This window comes from Podarcis vaucheri, assembly GCF_965113315.1.
Source record: "Podarcis vaucheri genome assembly, chromosome: 18".
In the NCBI taxonomy this organism is placed as follows: Eukaryota; Metazoa; Chordata; class Lepidosauria; order Squamata; family Lacertidae; genus Podarcis; species Podarcis vaucheri.
In genome coordinates, this window is record NC_138756.1 from 9,709,069 (window position 1) to 9,736,065 (window position 26,997).

A 26,997-nucleotide genomic window follows, 5' to 3' on the forward strand; every position below is an offset into this window, starting at 1 on the left:
GAGGGGCTGCCAGCTCTGCAGGGAAGGGGGGATCTATGCGAACGGAGCGGTCAGCCTCCCGAACAGCGAGACTTGCTGAGCCAGCGTTCCCTAACCAGCCCACCGAAATACGATCCCTCTGGGGCAAGATTCAATTGCCCGGTGTGCGTTTAGAGGGGTGCCCAGCAGCTTCCAAAGAGGCAGCATTTAATTATCTGAGCTGATAAGCTCTCAGCCGGCTCTGATAGATGGGACCACGGGCAGAGCGACGGTAAAAAGAAAAAAAAACATGCTGCGAACCCAAAGGGTCAGGGTGGGGAGTAGTGATTTATACGTTCTGAAAATGCACGTGGTACAGCTCTTCCCCCAAGGGCCGTGCCGTTTCAGAGAACGCGGTTGGCGGGAAACTGGAGTTTTAGTGCTTCGCCAGCAGTACGCAGCGCAGGGAATACGTGCCTCACCTGTGGGAGGATCACGGAGTCGCAGAGTTAGAAGGGACCCCCAGAGGTCATCCAGTCCAACCCGCATCCAATGCAGGAACCATTTAGGGCTTTAAAGGTCAACACCAGCACTTTGAATTGTGCTCGGAAACGTACTGCCTCCATCTCCCTGGCCCTGTCAGTAGAGGAACCTAGGAGAATCGCTCACCAACACAATACTCTTCAATATACAAACTCGGTCCTCCCGATGTTTTGAGACTACAATTCCCATCATCCCTGACCACTGGTCCTGTTAGCTAGGGATGGTGGGAGTTGTAGCCCCAAAACATCTGGAGGGCTGAGTTTGCCTAGGCCTGTTTTAAGCCAACCAGCCAGGAGATCAGCAACCAGATTTCCACTCAAAATTTGACTGCAGAGGAAAACCCACAGAGGCTGCCTCTCCAAACTCCAAAAACGCTAGGAAAAGACGACAAACAAGCAGGCAAGCAACTTTCAAACATGACAAGCCTTTTAACTCAGACTTCCTCAAGGCAACTTCTCCATTTGCAGAGGAGCAATTTTTTTTACCAGCGTAAAGGTTCGCCGGCTCGCCGCTACTCGATTCCGGGTTAGCTGCTCAAGGATGAGTTTTTTGCTCTTACGTGAGTTTCTACCAGAGGTCCCTTGAAGATGCAAAATGGCATTTGCAAACTCCGCGACCCAGCCTCGGATGACACAGAGCCTCCGGGAAGATTTCCGCTGGCTGATAAGTACGGCCCGCAGTCAGATCTTATCTGGGATGTTGTAGCCACACATCTCTGACTGGCTGTGACTACCGATTCCATGTCAGGACAGAAAACCCGCAGAATGCGTTCCTGGGCAGTGAGATCTGACTTCCTGGAAATCCCAGCTCTCTTTAAAAATAGTCCCTAGCTGAATGGCTCCTGATCAGGAATACTGCGCCAGTGGATTTCCTGCACTGGGCAACACAGCTGGCGAGCTTTGATGCCATTTTGGGGGAACCAATGAGCAGGATCTGGGCACGACAGTAACACTCTCCTCTCCTGGGAACCCGAACCACTCTCGAGGGAAGAGACAGAACACAGACAGAGTGGCAAGCAGCCCTCGATAGCCCTCTTCTCCTCCGTGAATTTGCCCGATCTTCTTTTAAAGCTATCCAAATTAGCAGTCACCATTGCGTCCAGTGGGAGGGAGTTCCGCAGTTTAACTCTCTCTAGGGCCTCAGGCAGCAACGTGGGTGGCGCTGTGGGTTAAACCACAGAGCCTAGGACTTGCCGGTCAGAAGGTTGGCGGTTCAAATCCCCGTGACGGGATGAGCTCCTGCTGCTCCTGCCAACCTAGCAGTTTGAAAGCACGTCAAAATGCAAGTAGATAAATAGGTACCACTCCGGCGGGAAGGTAAATGGTATTTCCGTGCGCTGCTCTGGTTCGCCAGAAGCAGCTTAGTCCTGCTGGCCACATACCCAGAAGCTGTACGCCGGCTCCCTCGGCCAATAAAGCAAAGATGAGCGCCGCAACCCCAGAGTCGGTCATGACTGGACCTAATGGTCAGGGGTTCCTTTATCTTTAGGGCCTCAGGCCTCCCCTTTCTGTGCTTAGCTTGAGATGGAATCAGAGGGCCCTTGGCTTTTGGAGCAGGAACTTTGCCAGTGGGCCTAAGGCCCATCCCCGGGTAACCTCCTCGGCCCCGAGGTTGCGGCTTTCCAAAGGGAGGTGGCAAAGCACCGCCATGGTGCCAAACCGCCCCAATGCCAGCTTCGCCCATCATGCAGAGCCAGGGGAACCCACGGCACTTCCCACAGACGCAGGTGTGCCGGAAGCGGAGGGGAAAACGCTCCTTTTTAACATGTGAGCCGCGCTAAGCCGAAAGATCTGCCCTCCCGCCCAGCTGCTCCGAACGAAAAACCACTTCCTCAACCGTGAAAACCCACTGCTTGCTACTCCCTTCCCGCCAGCTGATAAGCAAAAATAAAGGGGGAAGAAAGTGTTTCGAAAGGAGAGAGGATGTGCTGGATCAGATCAGAGGCGGGGGGTGGGTGGGTGGTCATCTGCCAGGGAAGCTCCTACATTGTAAGGCTGTGGGAAACCAGAGCGCATGAAAATGCCGTTTACCTTCCCGCTGCAGTGGTACCTATTTATCTACTTGCCCTGGCGTGCTTTCGAACTGCTAGGTTGGCAGGAGCTGGGATGCAGTCAAGCCGGATGTTTAGCTGAGAATCCATCGCAGTCAATCCATCCTTTGAAAAACAAGACCCTTGTTTTACCTGAGGCAACATTTTGGCGACCGCAACCCTGATTTAAGGAGCCATTTGGTGCCTAGCTTGTACACCTGAGTTTCTAACACCGCCAACGGCACCCGGGGAAACCGAGCTGCCCGGAGACCACCACAAATCGGCCTGTTCCTTTCTCTCACGCTATTCGAGAAAAGTCATCTAAGGTAGCGCCAATCGCAAACACGCCCTGGCAGCCAACCCCCGTCGGTTAATTGCTGGTTATTTTAAAAGCACACTTCCTCCTGCCTGCCCTGATCTCGCTGCCAATCAGCCACATCAAGAGGTGCCCGCAACTTTCCAGGATTATGCCATGGTGGGAGGAGAATTCAGTTCCAGTGAGTCAGCCCCCGCCGGACCACACCCTATCTGGTGTTTCCCATCGAGTACCCGATCACCTTTGCTTATCCAGTCCTTGTTCTCCGTTTCGGTCGCGCAAACACAAAGCAGAACGCCCAGAGCAAAAGCTGCTTTCCTGCGCCCTACAAATGCCCCACATCAGTTAGCAGTCGATGGAAGGTTCGCACCTAGAGGATTCCTACCAGGGTGGATTGGATTTAAATCAAGATTTAAATGGCTAGTCACTAAGACTTGATTTAAATCTGTTTTTCTTTTTACAGACTCATTCTTACTGGTATCATCTTAAGATTTACAACCAGGCAAATGTTTCGCTTTTGGAATAATGAAATTCCAGAGAAGTTTTTACGGTTATATCGAAAATTACTGATTTGGTTATATACTACTAAGAAACTACTGTGAGGTTTAATAAGCTAACTGTTTATATTTGGACAACGTTTCTGCTGTGCTTTATTGGAAGGAGAAAAATAATCATTTCCTTAACAACAATTTATTTAACTAAAACAATAGCATTATAGCGTATGTATCCATGTTTGTTAACTGATGTGGTTAAACAATTAAAAAAAAAACCCCACACACCTCAAGACTGAGTTTTAGCACACATGAAAAACTTTTTTAAAATCCTTATTTCCTGATGAATAGCCTTTCGACTATAATGTAATTTAAAAAGAAAACTATCTTTAGAAAGGCTTTTCCTCCAAAAGCATTTAATTTTAAAAATCCAATTTAAATTTTAAAAAGGCAATTTAAATAAAAAATCCGATTTAAATTTTAAAAATCTGATTTAATAAAAAAATCTGATTTTTTTAAATTTTATTTTTTTTTAAATCATTTTATCCACCCGGATTCCTACATAAGAAGCAGATCCCTTGCAAGACCAAGTCCAGAAGCATAGCTTTCTTGTCAGGGTTCCCATCTGCAGGCAAGAACACCCAAGCCCAAGATTCCATGCCTTTTAGCAGCAGCGTAAATCCGAGACGCCTCCCTGGAGTTTTCTTTGTTAATGCAAACGCCAATACACCGGGTGCTAAAAGTCGCAGGGGGTGAGCTTTATCCGAAGACCGGGCACTTCAAGTTTTATCGCCCGGCCAGCAGGTTCTCACGCCGAGCTCATTTTTCACGCAAAGCTCATTTCCCATGCTTCTTCTTCTTTCGCGATCCCTTGTAGGGATCCCCCCACGATGAGGAACGGTTGCAGCTTCTTCTTCTTTTTAGCGTAGAGAAAAGGGACTAAACGGTCTGATCTCAGGCTTTTATTGAGAGGTTTTTCTTCTTTGGCGATCCCTCGTAGCCAAGTAAGATTGTCTTCCATAAACACGGTTTTAACAGTGAGTCCGTAAGTGACTGTGGAAGCCAGTTCTGGATCCACACGTCCTTCCACAGTGGGGAGATTGGTTTCCGGGCGGGAATTGATCCCAGTGTGGGTGTGCCAAGCGTGCCTTCCTCTTCGCACATTTATCCCTTGCGTCCTGAGTTCGAGTGTCTTCAAAGCCCACGACACCATTGGTCAAGGCTGTTTGTTCTCCAACTGGAGCACTCACAGGCCAGTGTTTCCCAGTTGCCGGTGTTTATACTACTTTTTAAAGATTTGCCTCCAGAAAGTCTTTAAACTCTTTTGTTGACCGCCAGCATTACGCTTTCCATTTTTTAGTTCGGAATAGAGCAGTTGCTTTGGAAGACGATCACCGAAGATGCATAAGACAGACACTTTGGGTTTCTTCGCCCCAAAATGGAATCGCTACAGAAGGTGGATGGGTTTGTTGGGGTCAGCACCCAGGACGTAGACACTTTCTGCGCAAGCAAATTTATTTTGCACGATTCACACACTGCTCGACGGGTTGTTGTTTTTTTAAAAAGGAAAACCTCAAAGTGGTTTACAAAAAAGACATCAAAAAGATGAAATCAACGACAAGCTGAGATTATATAATGCCATCAACGTTCTGCATGTCTGGGGTGTTTTGTTGTTTAATCGTTTAGTCGTGTCCGACTCTTCATGACCCCCTGGACCAGAGCACGCCAGGCCCTCCTGTCTTCCACTGCCTCCCGCAGTTTGGTCAGACTCATGCTGGTAGCTTTGAGAACACTGTCCCACCATCTCGTCCTCCGTCGTCCCCTTCTCCTTCTGCCCTCCATCTTTCCCAACATCAGGGTCTTTTCCAGGGAGTCTTCTCTTCTCCTGAGGTGGCCAAAGTCTTGGAGCCTCAGCTTCAGGATCTGTCCTTCCAGTGAGCACTGGGGTTGGCTTGCCTAAACAAAAATGTGTTTAGCAAGTGCCCAAAAGAGAACAGGAAAGGCGCTTGTCAATAGGCAGGGAGTTCCAGAGTGAAGATGCTTCCCCCAAGAAGGAATGTGGATGCCTCAACACGGGTTCAAATTATCAGAGATGAGGACCAACACCAGACCAGTGCAGTGTTAGAAATCAGCCAGGCACCAATTGTGACCACATGGAGATCTCTGGATGCCTGGCTGGTGACCGGGGGAAGCCAAACGTCCCTTAGAGAAGGATCTGAAATATTTTCCTTGATGCTTGGATTGAATTTATTCTGGATTGTTTTATTTGACATTTTCAATGTGCCGTAAGGCCAACGTGGGTGGCGCTGTGGGTTAAACTACAGAGACTAGGACTTGCCGATCAGAAGGTCGGCGGTTTGAATCCCCGCAATGACGGGGTGAGCTCCCGTTGTTCGGTCCCGGCTCCTGCCAACCTAGCAGTTCGAAAGCACATCAAAGTGCAAGTAGATAATTAGGTACCGCTCCGGCGGGAAGGTAAACGGTGTTTCCATGCGCTGCTCAGGTTCGCCAGAAGCAGCTTAGTCATGTTGGCCACACGACCCAGAAACTGTACGCCGGCTCCCCCGGCCAATAAAGCGAGATGAGCGCCACAACCCCAGAGTCGGTCACGACTGGACCTAATGGTCAGGGGTCCCTTTACCTTTAAACCACATTGCGATTTGTTCTTTAAAACATATAGAAAGGAAATAAACAACAAACTTCATTGCACACACACAAAAAACCCTGGTGCCTAGACATTCTGTTGCGTTGTGCGACCTTAACCTAGGTTTACGGTGTCATTTGGCAATTGCATTATATATCTGAGTTTCTAACACTGGACAGCTGGTACCTTCATTTACAGAACATTGTGGTTATGGGGTGGGGAGAAATCATGCAAGATGTGAAATCCAGAAAAGGTTTATCTGCACCAGACTCCCTCAGATTTGGCGTTCTTTTTGTCTAATCGTCTTTTAAAGCCGTCCCGGTTGGTGGTCATCAGCTGCCTCCCGCAGGAGAGCGTTCCAGAATTTAATTCTGTGCTGCATGAAGAAGACTTCTTTTTATATCCCATCTTGAATCATCCAACGCTCAGCTTCACTGGAAGGCCGCTAGTTCTGCCCTACATGATTCTGCAAACTTTTGTCACGCCGCCTCTTCCTCGACTTTTCCATCGTTCGAGCTCCGGTTGCAAATACCATCACCGCAGCAGCCAGAGCAGGATGAAGCCAGGGAATGAGAATCATAGGACCACAGAATTGTGGAGTTGGAAGGGACCCCCCTGAGGATAATCTGGTCCAATATCCCGCAAAGCAGGAATCTCAACTAAAGTATCCATGACAGAGTCAGGTGGGCAGCGTACAATGAATACAGTGGTACCTCTGGTTACATGCGCTTCAGGTTGCATACGTTTCAGGTTACAGACTCCGCTAACCCAGAAATATTACCTCGGGTTAAGAACTTTGCTTCAGGATGAGAACCGAAATCGTGCTCCGGCGGCGCAGCAGCAGCGGGAAGCCCCATTAGCTAAAGTGGTGCTTCAGGTTAAGAACAGTTTCAGGTTAAGAACAGGCCTCCGGAACGAATTAAGTACGTAACCAGAGGTACCACTGTATACAGGGAGATCACGTCATTACTGCTAGCACAGCTGTTTGACTTCACCCCCGGAGGTGTTCACCACTGTCTCTGGAGACTGACAGATGCCAACAGACGTAACGCATACATAAATGCAGGTCCCTTGCCTGAAACCCTGGAGAGTCGCATCCCGTCAGTACAGATGTTTCTGAGGTGGATGTGCCATGAGTTTAAGAACATGAGACTCTTAATCTCAAGGCCCTGGGTTCCAGCTTCGTGTTGAGCAAAATAATAATAAATTATTGTCACTATACCACCTGTGTGCAGTGAAATTAAACAAGCCCCCCCCATACACTCAGTCTTGTTCGCGCTCTGTGTGCTTGTCAGAAGTCAATTACACCACTATTTTTGTCCATTCAGCAGCCCAACAGCCCTCGGATAAAAACTGTTTTTTAACCTATTAGTGCAGCTTACTATACTTCTGTACTTCCTGCCTGAAGGTAGGAGATTAAAGAAGTGCTGACCAGGGTGTGAGTTGTCCCTAAGGATTTGCCTCGCTCTCCTGAGGCAGCGGTCTCCCGCGATGTCATCTAGCGAACTCCGGGGACAGCCCATGATGTCATGGGCTGTATTCGCCACCCTCTGTAGGCACTTCCTGTCCGTGGCTGTCAAACCAGCGTACCACACTGTAATACAGTATGAAAGGACACTTTCTATTGTGGCCCGGTAGAAGGAGATGATCAATTTTTGTTTGATGTTGTCCTTTCGCAAGACCCTGAGGAAATGGGAGTCTCTGTCGGGCCTTCCTAACCACCTGGGGTTGTATTGAATTTCCAAGTGAGGTCCTCACTAAGGTAAACTCCCTGGAATTTAAAGGAAGAGACTCTCTCCACACAGCCCCCCCCCCCGATATACAAAGGGGCTTGTTCCCCTCTCTTCCTCCAAAAGTCCAACACCATCTCCTCCTATTTAGGTGCAAGCTGTTCTCTAGGCACCATGTGGAGACTTTTTGAAGCTCCTCCCTATACGCTGATTCATCTCCACCTGTAATTAGACCCATGATGGTGGTATCATCTGCAAACCTAATAACTGCAGTGGATGGATCAGATGAAATAAAGTCATAGGTATACAGGTAGGGACTCAGATTCCTGCATTTCAGGGGGTTGGACTGGATGAGCCTTGGAGTTCCCTTCCAATGCTACAATTCTATGATTCTCCTTTGGGGGATAGGATAATAATAAGAATAAATTATTATTTATACCCCACCCATCTGGCTGAGTTTCCCCAGCCACTCTGGGAGGCTCCCAATCGAGTGTTAAAAACAATACAGTCTCTTACATTCCTATTTATTTCGTTCAAAGCCACGAGGACTGGAGTCTGGCTCCGTTCTACAGCTCCATGGCTGCTTTGAATGCAGACGGTCCAGGGTTCAATTTCCCAGGAGGGCTGGGGAAAGAACCTGCTGCATGAAGTCCTGGCGAGCCGCTGTCAGTCAGCGCAGGCAATACTGAACCAAATGGACCCAACGGCTTTGGGTTGACGGCAAGGGGCATCCTACGTCCCCATCGGAAAAAGCTCCCAGGGGCCTGGAATCCCCCACATTCTGAAAGGATGGGTACGAACCCCCCAGAACCTGCCCCCGAAGAGTCCTAACCCACGCCAAGACCTGAAAGAAAACTGCATACCGTCCGTTTCCTCAGTTGCCCCGGCCGTTTCGCGAAAGCCGCGCCGAGCCCAAACATCCCTGCAGCCGCCCAGATCCGCGAGCCCCAACGGCGCAAGGGATCTCTCCCCGCGTGACGCTCCTCCTGGAACCTGCTTTTCTGTTGGGGCAGGCAGCTCAGAGCTTCTCCCGAGCGTATCGGGTCAACATTCAACACACCTGACCCGCCTTCAAAGGAGTCCCCCTCCGCACACCTCAATTATTCTTTTGCAACGAAACCTTCCCGGGGAGTTGTCAGCAGCTAAGGCGCTCGGCTCCCTGCGCCATGAAGAAAAGAAACCTCGGGTAAACTCAGTTCCCAGTGTCGTGCAGAGAAAGCCTCCCTCCGGCAAGAGAAAAGAGGCATGCCTATAGTTTGCTGAAAAATCCAGGGTTTCTCCATGCCCTGCCCTAGGGCTGAACAGAGCCAGATTTGCTGGTTTTGCTGAGTGGCGTCAAACCCTCGCAGGGAGAAGAGTCAGATAAGAGGTGATGACTTGATTTTCTAAAGAAGACGCACGATGGGTTCAAGCCTGACGAGAAGCCACAGGGACCCCAGCGCCTAATCCTGGCTACGTGGAGGAGGCTGGCTGCAAGTTCCTTCGTGTCAAAGCAAGGGCGCAGGCTCAGAAACACCCGCCAGCGTTTATGATATCCCAGAGGTCCCGAGTTCCAATCCCACTCTGCTCACTGGGCAATCCTTGGTCAGCTTCCTACGCTCGGCCTAACTTACTTCGCAGGGTTGTTTGGAGGATATTATTAATATTTATTTACCGCCCTTCATCACAAGAGCTCTGGGTGGTTCAAAACATAAGGGAATGGTCAAAATGAAAACAACAAGAAACTCCCTTCCACAAACGCATTTAAAAGGGTGCAGTATATGTAGTAGTACTACATAGTATATGTAGTAGGGACGCAGGTGGCGCTGTGGGTTAAACCACAGAGCCTAGGACTTGCTGATCGGAAGGTCGGCAGTTCGAATCCCCGCGATGGATGGGGTGAGCTCCCGTTGCTCGGTCCCTGCTCCTGCCAACCTAGCAGTTCGAAAGCACCTCAAAGTGCAAGTAGATAAATAGGTAAACGGCGTTTCTGTGTGCTGCTCTGGTTCGCCAGAAGCGGCTTAGTCATGCTGGCCACATGACCTGGAAGCTGTCTGCGGACAAACGCCGGCTCCCTCGGCCCATAGAGCGAGATGAGCACCGCAACCCCAGAGTCGGTCACAACTGGACCTAATGGTCAGGGGTCACTTTACCTTTTTAGTATATGTAGTATAGTAGGATGTAGTAGTATAGCCTTAGAGAACCAGAAAAATGCAAAATACAGCCTCGGAAGTTGAACGGAACCCGTTCCAGAAGTCCGTTTGACTTCCAAAACGTTCAGAAACCAAAGCACAGCTTCTGATTGGCTGCAGGAAGCCGCGGAAGCCCCTTCAGACGTTCGGGTTCCAAAGAACTTTCGCAAACTGGAACACTCACTTCCGGGAGGTTTGCGGCGTTCGGGAGCCAAAATGTTCGAGAACTAAGTTGTTCAAAAACCAAGGTATGACTGTACTAACACTTAAGAACAATTTAAAACAGCCCCACCCCAAATAAACAACATCCTCCCCCCAGTTACAACACCATTCCCGTTAAGACTATAATGTTAGCACAAGTGGGCTGGCGGATGCCCTCGTTCCATCTCCAAAGGGAGGGTCTCCTTTGGTGTCTCCCCCATGCATGGATTGCACAGAACCAAGCATGTCGTCCTGACCTCACAGAATAATAGAACTGCAGGGCTGGAAAGGGGTATCAAGAGTCATCTAGTCCAACCCCCTAAAATATAGGAAGAGCAAGCTATACAAGGAAACTCAGAAGGAAAGAAAATGTTGCAGGAAGAAGCTCAGTAAACCATAAGAAAGAGGCAAAAGTACATCTTCAGACTAAACTTAATTAGCTTAAGGGACTCACTGCCACAAGAGGCAGCCACACGTCACTTAGGCAGCTTTCTATATTCCTACATACTTTTCAGATTTATGCATTTGACTGATTTTACAATCATTTTAACATTTCAAAACCTGACTTCCTTCCCCCACTTTCTGCGGCTCCTTAAATTAACTTTTTAATACCTTCGGCATATCCAAATTAACTTAGTTTGTTCCATATATTCATCTTCTTTAAACATATGCTCTTGTGAAATTGCAGGTCATTACAATAATCCTGCCGAGGTTTCTATCTGTTTGCGATTTATCTGTAGCTTTCTACATTCCTCCTAATGCTGTCCGCACAGCTCGGCTATAAGGGAGCCTAGCAAGCTTAAGCCTTCCAGGCTGGAAGGCAAAACTGGGGCAGCGTCCCAGAATCACAGCATTGGAAGGGACCCCGCGGGTCATGTAGCCCAACCCCCCGCAGCGCAGGAACGTCAGCAGGCCCCGTTTCAAAATCTGGGCCACGCAGATGCCAAAGCATGTCGCAACAGCCCAGAAAGAGGTCAGGAGTTTGCGGCACGCCTGGTGTCCCCGCACACGGCAAATCAGCTTTCGAAAGAGCTGGCCTGCCACACCCCAGAGCCAGCTGCCTTCAGGGCATCAGGCTTCTAGCAAGGCTCGGCCCCACCCTTGGCCAGAGGGGGTGTTGTGGGCTCCTTTTAAGGAAGGCGCTCCAGGAAATGAATCAGAACAGCTGTGCTTACTACAGGGGTGCTAATTCACTGGAGATTGCCAACCAATTACCGTATTTTTTGCTCTAGAAGGCTCACTTTTCCCCTCCTAAAAAGTAAGGGGAAATGTGTGTGCGTCTTGTGGAGCGAATGCAGGCTGCGCAGCTATCCCAGGAGCCAGAACAGCAAGAGGGGTTGCTGCTTTCGCTGCGCAGCGATCCCTCTTGCTGTTCTGGCTTCTGAGATTCAGAATATTTTTCTTCTTGTTTTCCTCCTCCAAAAACTAGGTGCGTCTTGTGGTCTGCTGCATCTTGTAGAGCGAAAAATGCGGTAATCACCGCACCTTTCAAAAAAGGGGAGGAGAAGGGAAAGGGATTTCAAAGGAGGAGCCAGGGGGCAGGGGAGAAACGACAGGAAAGTTATGTACAGCGGGGAGCAAACCCTCCTGGCAAATCTAACTCTTATTGAGGTGGAGGCAAAGGTGCAGTTGAGTGGGCGAGCGTGGTCCCGGGTTCAAATCCCCGGCATCTCCAGGGAGGGCCGGGGAAAGGCTCCCGATCTGAAATCCTGGAAAACCACAGCTGAGGAGTGCAGAGAACACCAAGCTAAGTCAGCTTCAAGCAGCCCTGTCTTCTCCTCTTGGAGGAGGAAGTAGACGAGGGGAAGGAACAGCCGCAAGAAAGAAGAGTCGTGTGTTTCTTTAAGGAAGGAGAAGTGGTATCTTCGCTATCCTGACAGGCGGAAGGGGGGCTCCTCGGCGGTAGCCCCACGCACAAAAGTCTTTGAGGGCAACGCAAACTCCTTCCCCTGTCCAGCCGGCTTTCAGAAACTCGGGGCCAGGCCAAGAACGAGCAAACAGTGGGACCCATTTCCGTGGGACCGAGGAAGCTGGCCATAATTAAGGAGAAGCTGCCCCACTGAGAGCTCTGCTCAGCAGAAGGGGGGTGGACTTGTTCAGATCTCTAACCAGTCCAGGCCTCAAGACCCGAAGGGCAAAAGTGCTGACCCCTCCGACCCTTTGGCCTGTGGATTGGAATCTTGACAAGGATTTTTTATTTAAAGAAAGGAACGGCTTGTATTTTGAGAGGTCTCTGTCCCAGCGTGCGGAAAAAGGACATTTGGGCAATCGGTCCGCCCTCATAAAGAAAACACCCCTGCTGAGAAACCACTCAACAGGTGGGAGGAACTGCGCTTCCATCAGGACAGAGATAAGCAGGACAGGGTCAGAGGTCTGCTTCCAGGAACACTATAAGTAAGAGGATGAATCACAGGAGAGAGAGAGAGGAGAAAAGTCCATCTTCTCCTGTACATCTTCTTGCGATCTGGGAACAAGCGGAAGCGATACGTCTCCAGGAAGCCAAGGGAATCTGCCCCCTTCTCGTTCAGACGAGAGAGGTCAGGATGCAGAGGGTGACAGAACCATTAGAGAAGAGGATTGCCGTCCTTCTGCAGGAGACGCCCCCCCCCCATACAGGAGTCTGAAGAGGGGAGAGAAACGAGGCGCAGGCGGGAAGGGCTCAGAGATAAGATGTGCGGAAGGTCTCTTTGTCCGGCCACTGACCAATAAGGAGGGGTTGGAGGATGAGTGGGGAGAAAGAAATAGGGTGGGTGAGAGGAAGTAAGTTCACATTCCTGTATTGCAGGGGAGTTGAATTAGATGACCTTTCCAACTCTACAATTCTAGAATTCTATGAAGGAAGCCTGTTTCTCCCTCCCATTCCAATTACAGTGGTACCTCGGGTTACATACGCTTCAGGTTACAGACTCCGCTAACCCAGAAATAGTACCTCGGGTTAAGAACTTTGCTTCAGGATGAGAACAGAAGTCGTGCTCCGCCGGCACGGCAGCAGCAGGAGGCCCCATTAGCTAAAGTGATGCTTCAGGTTAAGAACAGTTTCAGGTTAAGAACGGACCTCCGGGACAAATTAAGTACTTAACCTGAGGTACCACTGTACTGGAGTGGTTGTTGAACTAGTTAAGACCCCATTTTTGCTTCCCATCCTCTCTGTCGAAGCAGAGTTCTTTGCTTTAAAAAAAACACACATATATATGATGTAACAACGCACACCGACAGGTGTGTATTCAATTTCCGAAGAAGCAGCTTTATCCCCCAAGTCCTCCATGGAGGTCCCTCGACCACCAGTCCCCCCCCCCCAAATCTGGGGAGAAGCAAGAGGAAACGGAGGGAACCACAAGGGGAAGCAGGAACGAACGCACACAAAAATGAAACACAGGGGGTGCTGGATTAGTGAACAGAAACAAGTGAAAATTTGTGGAGAGGTGGAATAAAACTTGTCCGGCTTGACCCTCCCGCCACCACAACACCATCTACTGGCCGGAACAACCATGGAAGCGGTATCATGCCGCTGTAAACTGTCCCGGCTTCCTCCACAGGGAGCTCCGGGAAGCTGTAGTTCACGACAGCGACCCCCCTCCCACAAAACTACAAAGGTTTAACAACCCACCCCTCTTCTCAGGGAGCTTTGGGAACCATAGCAGCACATGGGGAGAAACCGGCTCCCCTAACAACTCTCAGCACCCTTATCAAAGCACAGCTCCTGACTCTTTTTGGGGAGGGAGCAGGAAAGTAGCGGCTGTTTAAAGTGGGACTGATTGCTTTAGAGTCAGGTAAAAGGTAAAGGACCCCCCAGGATCGTTAAAGTTACAGTGCAAATGGGGGTGTCTCTCTCTCTCTCACACACACACAAACATCTTTGGGGGATGAACTCACCCCACCCTTCCCATCGGGAAAGCAGAAAGCCATAGGAGGCAACTCAAAACCAGTCCACCTTTCAGAGAGGGAGGAGAGGGACTCTCCTTGGGCTCCCCTATACCCCCCCCCAAAAAATACAACCTCCAAATTGCTCCCTCCTTGAAATAACCCCCCCCCCAAAAAAAGAAGAGTTGTGGGGGGGGAGAAGGGGAAACGAGGGCGGGCTGCCTTCCAGCTGCCAATCCATCCCCTCCCCGTGGGACCCGAGAAAGGACTAGGATTTGGGGAAAGGGGGCAAGCAGGGGAGGACAGACACCCCCCTCCCCAATACAAGTTGGGGGTTGAAGGGCTGAGCTGGGGGGTGTAGTGACGTCAGTGAAGGGGAGGGGCTTGGGGAGGGAGGGAAAGGGGAGCAGCTCAGCTGGAAGGGGCGCAGGGAGCGGGCAGGTGGGGGGGCTGGCTTGAGGGGGCGTTGCTGACGTCACTGGAGTGGGAGGGGCCGGGAGGGGGAGGGGGTCGCTCTCACCTTGACTTCGCCGCCCTCCTCCTCCTCCTCCCGAGTAACGCGCCTGAAGGCCGGCACGGAGGCGAGGAGCCAGGCCAGGCGGCCACTGCCGCCGCTTCAGCCCGAGCTCAGGGCTCCCGGCTCCCCTCGGCTGGCTGGCTCGGGCTCTCGCCGACTTCCGGGTTCGCCATCTTGCAGGAGGCGGGCGCGGACTTCCGGTCCCGGGAAAAAAGGGAGCGGGAGGGAGGGGCCGCCGAGCTGTGACGACACTTCCGGGTTCCCTCCCTCTCTTCTCAGGACATTCTCTTGCTTCTCCTGGTTAGGAGGAAGCTGGGGGAGGCGGGAGGGGCTTGGTTTTTTAAAAATAAATAAATATGGAATGTGAAAGTCGCGCAGGGCTATTGTAAAAATACATATTGTATTTTTTTATTTATCTACGTTATTGTGACTTTAATACTTTTTATAATGCATTCAAAATTTCTCTACATCTGTATGTTATGTATATATCTATTGTATATATAATAATACGCAATAATAGTAATAATAATAATAATATTTTACTTATACCCCGCCCATCTGGCTGGCTTTCCGCAGCCACTCTGGGCGGCTTCCAGCAAAATATTAGAAAAGGTAAAGGGACCCCTGACCATTAGGTCCAGTCGTGGCCGACTCTGGGGTTGCGGCGCTCATCTCGCTGTATTGGCCGAGGGAGCCGGCGTACAGCTTCTGGGTCATGTGGCCAGCAGGACTAAGCCGCTTCTGGCGAACCAGAGCAGTGCACGGAAATTTACCTTCCCGCCAGAGCTGTACCTATTTATCTACTTGCACTTTGAAGTGCTTTAAAACTGCTAGGTTGGCAGGAGAGCAGGGACCGAGCAACGGGAGCTCACCCCGAACCGCCGACCTTCTGATCGGCAAGTCCTAGGCTCTGTGGTTTAACCCACAGCGCCACCCGCATCCCTGATATACGATATCTTTATTGTCATTGTCCCATGCAGAACAATGAAATTGAAAAACTACATAAAAATTCAAAACCCCCTAAAAACTCTGAAACCCCATTTTAAAATACACTATACTATAGAGACCCCTTATGCTGTGTTTAAAACCAGAATTGCATTTGCATAGAAACTGTTTCTCAGACAGCTGGTCCTGGTCTTTATAACCCCGAACCTTCTTCCAGAAGGCAGAAGCTGGAAGAGATCATTTCCAGGGTGCGTACTATCCTGCGCTTTATCTGCCGCTTTCTTATGACATCTGGAAGCATAGATTTGATCCAAGGTGGGAAGAGTGCGCCCAATTATTCTCTCTGCAGTCTTTACAACCCTGGACAGCATTGTTTTTCCCCTGGCCGTGCAGCTCCCAAACTACACACACAGACCATAAGTTAATACACTCTCCACAGTGCAATGATAAAATGCCGTCAACAGGTCCTCTGAGAGATTGTGTGTTATGTATATATCTGTGTTATATCTTTTTTAGATTTGTGTGCTATAATAATAATAATGATACGTAATAATAGTAATAATAATATTTTATTTATACCCCGCCTATCTGGCTGGGTTTCCCCAGCCACTCTGTGCGGCTTCTAGCAAAATATTAAAATACAATAATTCATCAAATATTAAAAGCTTCCCTAAACATGGCTGCCTTCAGATGTCTTCTAAAAGTCAGGTAGTTGCTTATTTCTTTGACATCTGGCGACATATCTATAATATCTTATAGAGTAATAATCTACATTGTTATTATATACAAGCTTCCTCAAACTCCAGATGTTTTGAGACTACAATTCCCATCATCCCTGACCAATGGTCCTGCTAGCTAGGGATCATGGGAGTTGTAGGCCAAAAAAAAATCTGGAGGGCTAAATTTGAGGAAGCCTGATTATATATGATAAAACCCAAGTATACATGGAATAGCCCAAAGGCTGAACTCCAACTCCCATCAGCCCCGACCAGAAGACCTGCTTGCAAGGCATTATGGGAACTGAAGTTCAGGATGGCCATTTCCCCCACCCCTGTGGACTATGCGCGACTTCCGGCCAGGGGGCGATCTCTCCGCCATGTACCATCTCTATAGTTGGAGAGACCCCTTTGGCAATAGACTGGGGGCGGGGCTTCAGATGGGAGGCGCTTAGGTGGTCTCACAGAAGAGATCCCAAAGATCATCTCATAACAGGAATCTAATACAGTAATCCAATAGCAGGAATCTTTTTTTTTTTTTTACATGCAACATGGGGCTCAAACCCACAACCCTGAGATTCAGAGTCTCACGCTCTTACCAGCTGAGCTATCCCAGCCGTCAAATAACTGAGGGTTGTGGGGAGTGACCTAGAGAACAGGGAGCTCCCGGGATGTGGCGGCTGTCAAATGGAATCCGGACGTGTTTCATCACTCTTTACCTTATCTATCTATTGGGAGCCACCCAGAGTGGCTGGGGAAACTCAGTCAGATGGACGGGGTATAATTAATCAATTATTATTATTATTATTATTATTATGACTATCTAGCTATCTTTATAGAAGTGAGTGGCTAAGCTGAATGGGGAGGAGTCGAGGGGAGTGGGCGGAATGAAGCTTAGGGAACGCGCGCAGGGAATTTTTCTTTTTGATCTAGGCTGCAACAGTAGTCAGTAATAATAATGCACTTTGTAATTTTAAATGGCCTTAACCTGTTTTTAATTTAATTGTGTTTTCATATTAAAGTTGTGTTTTGGTTATCGTAGCTTGCCTGTTCTTTAAAATGTATAGAAAGGAAGAAAGCAACAACAACATCCACTAACAACAACAAAAATATCCAATTTTTCCCAGGCTTGCCACATAGTTAAACACACCATAGTTCATTAATCATTTCATTTCATTCTGATTAAGTCATTCCAACTGATTGACATTATTATTATTATTATTATTATGCATAACAGCAGTAGGCATGTTGTTGCCATTGGCTGTTTAATCTTTTTGAATTGTTTTTACTACTAAATTTATTACTCACAATGTCAGGTTAAATTGGACATTTAAATTTTTATCCTTGCAGCTTTCCTTAGGACGGAATTGTTAATTGGTCGGTTAATGGGCCCGTCCGTCTGGTTTTGTGAAGTTTTGTAACTATTGTTTTTCTCTATTTTTATTACTTCCCCAGTCGGGGATTGAAAACATCCACTGAAGCGTGGGCCATAAATATTGTACATAAGTGAATAGAAATAAAGAAAGTTAACCTGTTGACGGCTTATTTATTTGCTATTTTATTATTATTTATAGTTTGCTATATATTTATCTATTTCATTATACAATGGGTCGTTAAAGTGTTATGAGAGAGATTAAAAAACAATAACAATGAGACTGCATAAATTAAGCACTGCTGGGTCCTTCTCCCTGAATCCTTCTGCACTCCAGGCTGGTGTCCTGCCACTGAACTATCATCCTCCAGAGACCTCTCAGTAGATCCCGTCCTACTTCCCCTCCTAGGGGCTCTTAAACCATCCCCGAGTTGATCTCTGCCCTTACCTGGGAAGTCTGGCTTCTCTGACCTGCTCCTTCCGAGCCGAGGATCCAGAAGTAGCTTTTTGTTTACTCGCCACACCAAGTTAGAATTCGAATACCTAGTTTCACTTTCTCCTTTGTCAGCCCTGAAGCTGTAGTAGGAAGTGGCAGAAGCTACAAAAGGAAACAGTAGTCTTTTAATATTGTTGACATGATTTTATTCTGTTTATTTGAATATTTAGAATCCCCTCTTTTGCAAACGTTGGGCAAAAGATTCCTGAATTGCGGGGGGCTGGACGATATGATCCTCGTGGTCCCTTCCAACTCTCCAATTCTGTGATTCTATAATGGCATGTGACTTTTGTCTGTGGTTCTCTGAGGCTGTTGCCCTCATTTGAGAGTTGGGGGCCAAGCAGAGTGTGGGTCAGGATCCTACTGGCACGCTTCTCCTTACATATGCTCCAACTTTCCCCCAATGAAAATAGGGATGTCCTATTCCATAATAGGGACGCAGGTGGCGCTGTGGTCTAAACCACAGAGCCTAGGGCTTGCCGATCAGAAGGTCAGCGGTTCAAATCCCCGCGACGGAGTGAGCTCCCGTTGCTCAGTCCCTGCTCCTGCCAACCTAGTAGTTCCAAAGCAAGTCAAAGTGCAAGTAGATAAATAGGTACCGTTCTGGCGGGAAGGTAAACGGCGTTTCCGTGCGCTGCTCTGGTTCGCCAGAAGTGGCTTAATCCTGCTGGCCACATGACCCGGAAGCTGTGCGCCGGCTCCCTCGGCCAGTAAAGCGAGATGAGCGCCGCAACCCCAGAGTCGTCCGCGACTGGACCTAATGCTCAGGGGTCCATTCCATAATTATTATTATTCCAACATAATAAATCATTAAACATTTTTTTTAAAACTTCTCTATACTGAGCTGCCTTCAGGTGTCTTCTAAAGGTTGTATAGTTACCGTATTTTTTGCACCATAACACTCACTTTTTTCCTCCTAGAAAGTAAGGGGAAATGTCTGTGCGTGTTATGGAGGAAATGCCTACGGGTGGCATGCCTACGGATTTTCCTCCTCTAAAAACTACGTGCGTGTTATGGTCGGGTGCGTGTTATAGAGCGAAAAATATGGTACTTATCTCCTTGGCTTGAGGGGAGCAGGGGTCACATAACTCCAGACCGTCCAACATTTCTCTGATGAAAAGAGGGACATTCCTAAGGAAAAGCGGGACATTCCAGGATCAAATCAGAAACGGCTTCTGTAAATCCATAATTTGTCCCTGGAAAAGAGGGACACTTGGAGGGTCCGTCCTTACATCTCCGCGAACAAAGGGGACTAGAAACTTGCTCGTCTAGTTTTAACAGGAGCTGAACATTTAAGGGCAAGGGGTCTGGAATATTCATAAGCAAGGGAGGGGAATACTCTGGAATGCTCATAAGCAACGTACAAGTCAGTCTGTTTCACAGTTCACTGTTTGGCTAGACTGGACCTAAGGTCGTGAAAATGAAGGCTTGGCATACGAGAAGCCACTTCCCTGATTTTTTTGTTGTTGTTGTTCTGTTTCCCTTCTCCCTACGCCTTTGGAAATTCCCCACATTATCTGAACCAGCAGGTTGCTGCCCTTCCTTCTCCCTCCGTTAACAGCAGAAGCTGCAAGCTGGGTTTCCGAGGACAGGGATCAATTCGGAATCTGAGAGGGCTTCTCTAAGTCAGGGACATCCCTGGAAAATAGGGGCGCTTGGAGGGTCTGCAACTCCCTGGGGCCTGGGCACCCGCAAATTTCGGTGCCAGGGCCATGCACGCTGCGTTGCACACAGGGCCACACTGGCACTCCTGGTGAAAAGAACGTCACCGCTTCTCTCAAAGTGTTCTGCAAAATCTATCTGGGGAAGCCACTTCAGAGCTTGCCGGCCTTCAGTTCTGCCAGGGCAGCTGTCTGTCAAGGGTTTTCCGCGGGACACAGTGTCCTCTTGCGAGAGACAGACAGACTGGCTCTTGGGAGGAGGAAGGGGGGATTTGGCCGGCTGCAGCAGATGCAAACCAACCCAGGAGCAGCCTCAGCAGAGGCTCTCGCCACCGGCACCGACTCTCTTGAGCGCTCAGGTTTCTCCTGCGATGCAGGCCCAGCTCAATCGATCCAGCCTCCCCCACCCACCCCCTTCTGGGAACCGGCTTCCCCTGCAAGGAAGAACTTCCCAGTAGCTGGGTGAGCCCTTTCCAGGACTCTCAAAGTGGAGGCCAACATTCACTGCAAAAAAATAAATAAAACGGGTCGTTGCACCACTCGAAAGCAGCGATCTTAAAGGGAGAGTGCTGTGCATATAGTGGCAAACAGGCTTGGGACCTGGGACAGAGCAGAGTTGGGATCCTCATCCGCGAGAGAAACTCGCGGAGGAACCAGTCTCCCCCAGGCTGAGCTGCCCTGCAGGGTTGTTGTGAGGATAAAAAGGGGTAAAGGGGACCCCTGACCATTAGGTCCAGTCGTGGCCGACTCTGGGGTTGCGGTGCTCATCTCACTTTATTGGCCGAGGGAGCCGGCGTACAGCTTCCAGGTCATGTGGCCAGCATGACTAAGCCGCTTCTGGCGAACCAGAGCAGCGCACGGAAACGCCGTTTACCTTCCCGCCGGAGCGGGACCTATTTATCTACTTGCACTTTGACGTGCTTTCGAACTGCTAGGTTGGCAGGAGCAGGGACCGAGCAACGGGAGCTCACCCCGTCCATCGCGGGGATTCGATCCACCAACCTTCTGATCTGCAAGTCCTAGGCTCTGTGGTTTAACCCACAGCGCCCTAATGGGGTGGTGATTATCAGTTGCTGGAAACGGCCAGGGGGTGCTCAGCTCCTGTTGCATCGGTCAGCCGCTGTGAGAACAGGATCCTGGGCTCAGTAGGTCACTGTTGGCCTCATCCGGCAGGCTCTTTCTGGGGGAAGTTAGCTCCTGAGGAGACGTCAGGGAGATGAGACAAAGGTCTTTCTAAAGGCAGCCACTTTCTCCCTCGCCTTTGCCTCTCCTAAACGCTGAGATATGTCATTTACATCAGCAGCGCAGGTTCTACATGCCTCTGCTGCTTCCTAGTGCAATGACCCAGACATGTGCAGGAAAGGTGAGGAGTCGTTCCTCCTTCCAGGGATGCTGCAGGGAACAATTGCCTGCAGGGCAGCTTAGTTGGTACATTGTGAGACTCTTAAATGCAGGGTCGTGGGCTGCTTTGGGGAGGAAAGGATTCCTGCACTGCAGAGGGTTTGACTAGATGACTCTCGGGGTCTCTTCCAAGTCTAAAGGTAAAGGGACCCCTGACCATTAGGTCCAGTCGTGGCCGACTCTGGGGTTGTGGCGCTCATCTCGCTTTATTGGCGGAGGGAGCCGGCGTTCAGCTTCCGGGTCATGTGGCCAGCAGGACTAAGCCACTTCTGGCGAACCAGAGCAGCGCACGGAAACGCCGTTTACCTTCCCGCCGGAGCGGTACCTATTTATCTACTTGCACTTTTACATGCTTTTGAACTGCTAGGTTGGCAGGAGCAGGGTCCGAGCAACAGGAGCTCACCCCGTCGCGGGGATTCGAACCGCTGACCTTCTGATTGGCAAGTCCTAGGCTCTGTGGTTTAACCCACAGTGCCACCCGCGTCCCTCTTCCAAGTCTAGGGTTCTGCAATTTGCCAAAGGGAACTGGGTCAGTCCACAGGGATGATGGTGGCGGTGATAAAGACTGCAGCCTGTGGCTGAGAGCTTCTGCTCTGCATGCAGAGTAGTTGTTATTATTTAATTTTTTATACCGCCTTTCATGCGAGGATCGCAGGGCTGTTCACAACATAAACATACAACCCCTTAGTGTTTCGGCTGCAGTGTGTAGCCGCAGTCACACGTACGCTCCCCGCGCTCCTCCCAGGGCTGGAAATGTTTGCCGGTAAAACTGAATTAAAGGTTCAGGTAAAGGGACCCCTGACCATTAGGTCCAGTCACAGATGACTCTGGGGTTGTGGCGCTTATCTCGCTTTATTGGCCGAGAGAGCCGGTGTACAGCTTCCGGGTCATGTGGCCAGCAGGACTAAGCTGCTTCTGGTGAACCAGAGCAGTGCACGGAAATGCCGTTTACCTTCCCGCCGCAGCTGTACCTATTTATCTACTTGCACTCTGACGTGCTCTCGAATTGCTAGGTTGGCAGGAGCAAGGACAGAGCAACGGGAGCTCACCCCATTGCAGGGATTCGAACAGCCAACCTTCTGATCGGCAAGTCCTAGGCTCTGTGGTTTAACCCACAGCGCCACCCATGTCCCAGAAAAACTGAATTACAGCGTCATGAAATGATGCACGTCTAAAAACTGCACCAAAGTTTGGAATGCTCTGCTTTAGAGATTAGAAGATGGCTCTTGTATCTCCACATATCAACCGTATTTTTCTTACAACATCACCCTTCTCCATCTGCCATCCTATCAGGCTAGAGGCGTTATCAGAGGTACACCAGGACACAGTTTGGTCAGGCAAAAACACTTGAGGAATGTGCAAAGCAAGGCTGGTGAGGGGTGTGGCCTGGACAGAGGGGTGTGGCTTCAGTTAAGGGGTGTGGTCTGTGTTACAACAAGAATCTGGAAGGTCAGGTCAACTTGGAAGTCTGCATTTGGGGCCCCAAGGCTTGAGATCCCCCACCCATTGCCCTGAACGGACTTGCTAGCAGCTTTCTCTTAGGTTCCAGGCATAACCCAACCCCTCTCTGTCTCTCGCTCAAAGCCTGGCTTTGCTGATCTGTAGGAAAGGCACTAAATTTAGCCGGTGTGAAGCCCTCCTACAATGCACAAACAGGGGATCTGCTTGCAGAACCGCCCAGCCTGGTGCCAGGGCAGGCTTCCCTCGGAAAGGAAATCACATTGACCTCTTCAACAGTGGGGAGATTTCCCACCCTCCAAGTGTCCCTATTTTCCAGGGACGTCCCTGATTTAGAGAAGCTGCCCCCGGTTTCTGATTTGATCCGGAATGTCCCACTTATCCTTAGGACACCCCCATTTTCATTAGAAGAAGAAGAAGAGTTTGGATTTGATATCCTGCCTTTCACTCCCTTTAAGGAGTCTCAAAGCGGCTAACATTCTCCTTTCCCTTCCTGCCCCACAACAAACACTCTGTGAGGTGAGTGGGGCTGAGAGACTTCAAAGAAGCGTGACTGGCCCAAGGTCACCCAGCAGCTGCAGGTGGAGGAGCGGGGAAGCGAACCCGGTTCCCCAGATAACGAGACTACCGCTCTTAACCACTACACCATACTGGCTCTCATTAGAGAAGTGCTGGGACGGTATGGAGTTATCCGACCCCTGAGTCATCTGAAGGCAATCCTGTATAGCAGTGGTTTTCAACCCGTGTGCCGTGGCACCCTGGGGTGCCCTGAATGATGATCAGAGGTGCCGTGGGCAGCACTGGCCTCTGTCCCTCTTTCCTTCCCTCCCTCCTCTGATGCCCTCTTGCATCGCTGCCTCTTAAAGGCTTGCACAGCTGTTTGCTGCAGCAGCCCTGGGTACCACAGGTGAATGGTGCCTCTGGAGCTGGCTGGAGCTGGCTGCTTCCCAGGCCCCTGTGGGGCAGTGTGAGGAGGCACCTCTTTTTAGGGTGGCGGGGGCAGCTCAGAGACCAAGGGCGACACCTACAACTGACCAGAGGACCCCCAAGAGGGGAGGAGGCTGAGGAGACACTCCACAAGGGAGCATGTTCAAAAAGGGGTGAGGGGCTGCCAGCTCTGCAGACAAGGGGTGGCATAACTGGGCTCCTGAGCCCCACAAGGGAGCCGTAGAAAGAATGTAGTTGGTCAAGGGAGCCGTGGACTCAAAAAGGTTGAAAACCTCTGCCGTATAGGGAAGTTTTGTTTTTTCAATGTTTAATGTTTTAGTACCGTATTTTTTGCTCCATAAGACGCACCTGGTTTTTAGAGGAGGAAAACAAGAAAAAAAATATTCTGAACGAAACAGTGGATGTATGATTTTTGTGGTTCATGCTGTGGCCACAGACATGATATGTGATTTGACGGTGAGTTTGGGGTAGCCCGTTGCAAAAATCCTGAGGATCCATGTGGATCCGTGCTTTGTAACCACATTTTTGTGCCATTGCAGCCCCATGAAACAGTGGATGCGTGATTTTTTGGGTGCAGGCTATAGCCATGGACATGCTATGTGATCTGATGGTGAATTACGTTTTTATATACAGTATGTTGGAAGCTGCCCAGAGTGGCTGGGGCAACCCAGTAAGATGCGTGGGGTATAAATAGTAAAATTATCGTTATGGAATGGGACGTCCCTATTTTCATCAGAAAAATGTTGGAGGATATGGCTTTACCTTTACCGGAACGCTGCGCTCACTAGGCCTGAGCTGTTCAGTTTCTTTGAATAAAGAGTTCATTTGGCGCCTGGTGAACTGTTACTTTCGACTCCCGCTTTGACACGGTGCCTGTGAGTTTTTCAAACAGCTTTTCCAAGCCCTAAGAAGTTTCCCTCCTGGAATAGTAAAGGTAACCAACAACACATTGGTTAATATGGTATTAAAAATAAAGGAGGATTATAAGAAAGCCAGAAGATGAAGGTTAGATACGAGGATCTTCAGCAACAGTCAAACAGTAAATAAGATAGGGAAAGAATTATTAGACATAAGGGAGATTCATGAGAAGGGGCAAAGTACTCAACCAATAATATGGGATACAATGAAAGCAGTGGTGAGGGGAATTAGGATTAGGGAATCCAGTAAATTGGGGGGGGAAACAAGAAGAAGAAGAGATGAAAAAGTTAGAGGAAGAAATGAGGACACTGGAAAATCAATATATTAATGATAAAGATAAAAGAAGTTAAGGACAATTACAGGCAAAAGGGGAAGGAGTTAGAAAATAAAGATATGGAAAAGAAATTTGCTCCCTTAAATCACAGGCATGCTGATTTGTCTTGACCCCGATGGCTGAACCGGCCACAACCTGAACTGACCTCTGTCCTGCCGCAAGCACCAAGGTCTCAGCTGCTAAGGTGGCAGGAGTCCGATCAAGTTTCTTTTGACTCCTCCGGTGTTTATACTACATTTTTAAAGATTTCCCTTGAGAGAGAGTCTTTGAACCTCTTTTGTTGACCACCAGCATTACGCTTTCCATTTCTAAGTTCGGAATAGTTGCTTTGGAAGACGATAATTGGGCATCCGCACAACATGACCAGTCCAACGAAGTTGATGTTGAAGAATCATCACTTCGACATTGGTGATCTTTGCTTCTTCCAATACACTGGCATTAGTTCGCCTTTCTTCCCAAGCAATGTGTAAAATATTTCGGAGACGCCGTTGACGGAATTGGATTTAGCCGCCCTGAGCCCGGTCTTGGCTGGGGAGGGCGGGGTATAAATAAAAAATTATTATTATTATTTCGAGGAGTTGGATTTCGAGGAATTGGGAGATGGCGCTTATAAGTGGCCCACGTTTCACAAGTGTACAGTAAACTTGGTAGTGCAATAGCTTTGTAAAGGAGCACTTGTAAACTATAATGTAGTGAACGAGAAAAAGAAGTGAGAGAGGACACCGAATTTTGCTGCTGCGCAAGGCGCTGCTGAAATTTGGAAAGACCAATAATTCACCGCTGCCAGTCCAAAGTAGTTTGACTTCACTCCCAATGGCGCATTCCTGCATTGTCTCTTGATAATAATAATACTAATAATAATAATAATAATAATTTATTTATACCCTGCCCACCTGCCTGGGCTTCCCCAGCCACTCTGGGCGGCTTCCAACCAAATATTAAAATACAAAATTTTAAACCAAATATTAAAATACAAAATATTAAAATACAAACATTTTTGATAAGAATAATGATCTGTTGTTAGCTTGACAGAAGTGTACAATAGATGAGCTTTCCGGCTTTGGCTCATCTTTCTTTTTCTTTTTTTCCCCTTTTCTTTTATCTTCCCCATAGTTGCTTATGTTCTGTGCCATGTACTTCGATATTTTTGAAGGTTTTTTTGAGGTTTTTTCATTACTATTAAGGAATTTTCCTTTGTAATTTTGGTTGTCTATATTTATATATGTACCTGTTTAAAGCAAAATAAAAGTTAAAAAAAACCAACAACCATTAAAAGCTTCCCTAAACAGAGAGACTGATGCCAACCATTCAGGGGTGCCAACTTGAATAAAATGGGGGCACCCTGGTAAGCCTTGCCCCACATTATTGATCCACACAGGTCATTTGAATGGGAATGGCCGTCAGCTTTGTGGGCAGCCCCTAGGACTTGGCTCCTATTCTTTTCTTTTTTTATATAAAATATTTATTAAAGGTTTTGATGAATTCAAACAATAAAACATATTTGAATCAAAAGGAAAAAGACAACAAACAAGAAACATGAAAAACATACAAAAATACAGATTAAAAAATGCATAGAAGAACATAAAAAAAGAAGATAGTTCATTTTCTTAGGTATCGTTTTCGTGACTCCCTCGCGTCTCCCTTTTCTGTTTCCCTGGTTACAAAATCATCTTCCGCAACACTTCACCTTCTTTTAAAAATCGTTTTAGATTATATACTTCAAGAATTATGTCTCCCATTTTTACCTCTTGTTATCAAAAAAATTAAACATTAATACTTATAATAATAATAATAATATATTATATACTTCAAGAATTATGTCTCCCAATTTTACCTCTTGTTATCAAAAAAATTAAACATTAATACTTATAATAATAATAATATATTATATACTTCAAGAATTATGTCTCCCATTTTTACCTCTTGTTATCAAAAAATTAAACATTAATACTTATAATAATAATAATATATTATATACTTCAAGAATTATGTCTCCCATTTTTACCTCTTGTTATCAAAAAAATTAAACATTAATACTTATAATAATAATAATATATTATATACTTCAAGAATTATGTCTCCCATTTTTACCTCTTGTTATCAAAAAAATTAAACATTAATACTTATAATAATAATAATATATTATATACTTCAAGAATTATGTCTCCCATTTTTACCTCTTGTTATCAAAAAATTTAAACATTAATACTTATAATAATAATAATAATATATTATATACTTCAAGAATTATGTCTCCCAATTTTACCTCTTGTTATCAAAAAAATTA

At 48.1% G+C, this 26,997-nt stretch overlaps 1 protein-coding gene across 4 annotated transcripts in view; it reads right to left on the minus strand.

Annotated features, from left to right (window-relative positions):
* The window catches only part of SBNO2 (strawberry notch homolog 2), an 89,539-nt gene extending 71,447 nt beyond the window's left edge, over window positions 1-18,092 (minus strand). The window contains exons 1-2 of one of the 4 annotated variants that reach the window (XM_082206247.1): window positions 17,943-18,092; window positions 14,465-14,773 (exon numbers count right to left, since the gene is read on the minus strand). The gene's annotated coding sequence lies outside the window, so the exon portion shown is untranslated. Of the gene's footprint in view, window positions 1-14,464; window positions 14,793-17,942 lie in introns of all 4 variants that reach the window. The other 3 variants (XM_082206248.1, XM_082206246.1, XM_082206249.1) reach the window with 3 other exon arrangements.
* Between the last annotated feature and the right edge of the window lie 8,905 nt (window positions 18,093-26,997).